This window comes from Littorina saxatilis, linkage group LG2, assembly GCF_037325665.1.
Source record: "Littorina saxatilis isolate snail1 linkage group LG2, US_GU_Lsax_2.0, whole genome shotgun sequence".
NCBI classification, from domain to species: Eukaryota; Metazoa; Mollusca; class Gastropoda; order Littorinimorpha; family Littorinidae; genus Littorina; species Littorina saxatilis.
The window spans coordinates 22,761,338-22,765,903 of NC_090246.1; the positions used below are offsets into that span (position 1 = coordinate 22,761,338).

The 4,566-nt window shown below is 41.4% G+C and overlaps 1 long non-coding RNA gene across 1 annotated transcript; it reads left to right on the forward strand.

Moving 5' to 3' along the window:
* The first annotated feature begins 2,020 nt into the window (after positions 1-2,020).
* On the forward strand, positions 2,021-4,485 carry LOC138958507 (uncharacterized). The gene is made up of 2 exons (XR_011453425.1): positions 2,021-3,238; positions 3,922-4,485. It is a non-coding gene; the product is annotated as an uncharacterized lncRNA (long non-coding RNA).
* Positions 4,486-4,566: the final 81 nt, after the last annotated feature.

The following is a 4,566-nucleotide window of genomic DNA, read 5'->3' on the forward strand; positions in this document are numbered from 1 at the left end:
AACCCTCGTGTAAAAAAATAATTTGCTCTTTTCTCAGTGAACACAAAAAACTGCAATCAGAATGTTGCTACACCTAGGGGTTACGCAGTTTTAGGCGTTTAAAGATGTCATATTTGGCGGCCATATTGGAACGTTCCCATGGCAACGGCACATCAGATTTTGCTCAGTATTATGCATATTTCTCTGATCAGAAAGTCATACCCAGGGCCGGACCCAGGGGGGGGGTTCCAGGGGTTTCGGAACCCCACCCCTGGAAAAAGCATGTACCTTGCTTTGACTTTTACTAGTTTTAGCACCAAAACAATGCTGCTCTTAACCCTCAAAACAAGGCCCAGAATGCACCAGATTGCACAGATTTTAACCATTTTTCAAACATTTTCCGGGGGAGCATGCCCCCGGACCCCCTAAGTTCGCGCGCCTGCTTTGCAGGCGCGCGCTTGTGGCTTCGCCACTTCGCTGATTTGCCCCCCCAAAAAGGAGGAACCCCCCCCCCCCCCCTTACAACTCATTTGGTCCGGCCCTGATACCTAATATATTCTGACCAAAAAAGGATCAGCTTGATTGAAACAAATTGTTTTCTTTCTTTGACCTCCGTGTCTCCCCGTGTCTCCCCGATGACGTCGACATCCGGCTTTTCCAAGTGTAGCAGACGACGCATTGAACCAGGAAAGTTTCGAAGGAAGTATTACGCCGACAACATTGACGTCCGTCATCGCAAACTTCACTCACGATTTCGACCACAGGTTACTTTTTGAAGTGTCTGCGCTTGTCACATTTTGTAATGGACTCATTTGTCCGTGATATTTCACTGTTTGAATTAAATTTTCTCTACTGCCTGCATGTACAGCAGCATGTTGGTCAAACGGGTCTCTGTGCAGTTGTCCGTTTTTGCAAGCCTGTCAGATTTCAGGACTGAACTAGCATTTTTGTAAAGCAAACTCGAGATTTGCTTTACACGTAAAGCTGAAATTGTCTGTACTGTCTCTTTGACCATTTTTAAGCAGCCTCCAAGCACAAAAACACCACATGTTTGCACATTTTTACATTTAGTCAAGTTTTGACTAAATGTTTTAACATAGAGGGGGGAATCGAGACGAGGGTCGTGGTGTATGTGTGTGTGTGTGTGTGTGTGTGTCTGTCAGTCTGTCTGTCTGTGTGTGTGTGTGTGTGTGTGTAGAGCGATTCAGACTAAACTACTGGGCCGATCTTTATGAAATTTGACATGAGAGTTCCTGGGTATGATATCCCCGGATGTTTTTTTCATTTTTTCGATAAATAACTTTGATGACGTCATATCCGGCTTTTTGTAAAAGTTGAGGCGGCACTGTCACACCCTCATTTTTCAATCAAATTGATTGAAATTTTGGCAAAGCAATCTTCGACGAAGCCCGAGGTTTGGTATTGCATTTCAGCTTGGTGGCTTAAAAACTAATGAGTGAGTTTGGTCATTAAAAATCGGAAACTTGTAATTAAAATTATTTTTTTATTAAACGATCCAAAAACAATTTCATTTTATTCTTCGTCATTTTCTGATTCCAAAAACATATACATATGTTATATTTGGATTAAAAACAAGCTCTGAAAATTAAAAATATAAAAATTATGATCAAAATTAAATTTCCGAAATCGTTTTAAAAACTATTTCATCTTATTCCTTGTCGGTTCCTGATTCCAAAAACATATAGATATGATATGTTTGGATTAAAAACACGCTCAGAAAGTTAAAACGAAGAGAGGTACAGTAAAGCGTGCTATGAAGCACAGCGCAATCGCTACCGCGCCAAACAGGCTCGTCACTTTCACTGCCTTTTGCACTAGCGGCGGACTGGGACGTTCAGTTTCATTCTGTGAGTTCCACAGCTTGACTAAATGTAGTAATTTCGCCTTACGCGACTTGTTATAATTTGCAATGAAATTATGCAACTCTATCCATGCGCACCTGTTGGCACTGAGTCATAATATAACCCGCCCCCGACACACACACACACACACACACACACACAAACAAACACACTTTGGATTTTGGCTTGGGGTTGTCAATTCCAAACTACAGTGGAACCCCCCGTTTAAGACACCCCAATTTAAGACTCCCTCCATTTTAAGACCCCGTTTTCTCAGATTTTCCGTTCATAACCTCTGTAAATTTACCCCCATTTGAAAACTCCCATCCTTTTAGTTTCTTTATTATAACCTGATTTTCTAAGATTTTTCGAGGTCTTAAAGAGGGGTTCCACTGTATTGCGTTTGTAGCTTTTACCACACTCACTCGGTTACAGTGCAGTGCACTGCTGTGACTCTCCTCGGGAAGGCATCAATTTCTATGATAATTATCTGCTGTGATGAACGACCGCTGGGCCCTCAGTCAGACTTTTTTTTTCATCCGCAACTGGTGTTGTCCCATATATAACTGTGCCAGCTTGTTGACGTATCACAGTGAATAAGCTTGCCGGTGTAACACGAGAAAATTACTCCCACGAGATTTTTACTCCGGAGTAAACATTTCGTACGAAAAAGTTACTCCCTTTACGAAAAAAGCACTCCCCCATTACACGAGAAAATTACTCCCCAAGACAGGTGAGTTCCAAGTAAACATTTCGTACAAAAATGTTACTCCCCTGACGAATAAATAACGAATAAATTACTTCACCCCAACACAAGCAATTTAACTTCCCATGCCAGGTGTACACAATTTTTACTCCCTTGTCCCCTGTTAGTCTTGGTGGTGGAAGGGGTGGAAGGAGGGTAGCGCGACATTCGTGTGCGCGAGATCACTTATTGGCATTATCCCTTCACCCGCATCCCATTTTTGCGTACGAGATTTTTACTGGAAGTAAAAAAAATGGGGAGTAAAAATTTCGTGGAGGGAGTAATTTTTTCGTGCCTTGGGGAGTTCTTTTCTCGTACGAAAAGTGTACTCGGAGTAAGAATTTCGTACGAAATATTTACTCCGGAGTAAATTTTTCGTGGAGTAAAAATGTCGTGTTACACCGGGGTATAAATTGTACATTATTTATGGCGGACACTTCGCAACCCTATTTTTAATTTTATTTTTATGTTTTTTTAATTTTCTTTTTATTATAGTAGAGAACTTCTCGTCCACGGTTCATAAGTTACTCCGACGCAGAAAAGTCCAGTCAAACTCTGAGCAGTCAATTCAAACAGGTTCTGTCCGGGATACAGCAAGGAAACTATAATTCAGAGCGTTTCTTCACGATGGGCCACTTATTTTCAACACAAGGTTTGTTTCTTCTTCTTCCTCTGCGGTCCCGTGTTATAGTACGTTTGTTTATGTTGCATATATCTCGGTGTTCTGTGGTAGGCTTGCGATTCAATGTCGTAGGTGTTTTGTTTTTGTCATAGTTGGATGTTGGCAGCACAAAAGCTTGTGCGATGGTTCATCATGGTTGTGGTTGTATGATACCAGCGTTATGTAGTAGTATTGGTTGTCTGTCTGACGAGTTTGGTTTAAACAGTTTCATTCAGCAATTTACAGATATAAAAATGCTGCATACAATCAAATTAATAGACGGAGCACAATAAACTAGCTCTAAAAAGCAATATAATACTAAAGTAGGCTAGTTTTCAGTGTTGACTGGGTTGTTTTGATGTTGTTTTCAGTGTTGACTGGGTTGTTTTTTATGTTGTTCTCAGTGTTGACCGGTTTGTTTTATACCCCTCATACCGTATTTAATTTATATGATATATTTATACATTTTCTGATGTTATATATATATAATATATATATAGATATATATATATATATATGTGTATATATATATAGGCTATATATATACAGGCTATATAGGTTTCGCTCTGTCTGTCTGTCTGCCTGTCTCTCTATCTGTTTGTCTGCCAAACTTAGAGTACTTTTATCTCTGGTTGATGACTCTTTCAGTGTTGCACTTTCTTCTGTGGTCACAGGAACACGTCATCACCGCGGCGGTGGCGGAGGCAGGGGAGGTGGCGGCTGGAGTCATTCAGGCACCGGACACCATTCGGAACACCACGACCACGGCGGTGGTCACCACGGAAAAGGTGGCGATCAACACGACAGTGGCTGCTCAAGGTTCAAGGCCTTATTTGGCTCGAGGAACAAAAGGCGTTTAAGCTAACACAGTGCAAAGCTAAATCACACGCACAAACACACACACAACTATCAGAGTGCGCGCAGGCACAGCAAGCAGCGATGTTAAAGTAAGCAAACAATATTTGTGTCAGTGATAATGTGGAGAGAACCCACAGAATTCAGTGACGCACACCGCTCGGTCACTAAATGCGTTCATTCAACGACTGACTCATATCCAAGGAGAGAAAACTAAAGAGTGTGTCTGAGTGTGTGTGCGTGCATTCATGCGTGTGTGCGCGTGTGTGTGTTGCTGCATGTCCTTTGGAAATGCTGTGTTTAACATTTGTTTTTCGTCTGAATTCCATTTTGGATTTGTCCTACAATGTTTTTAGCAGAAAATAAAATCTTAACAAAATTGAGTGTTTCGTTTGTGTGATAATATACATTAATATATATTCCCCTACAGCATCACAAACGCATCCCCACGCCCCCTCCCCCCC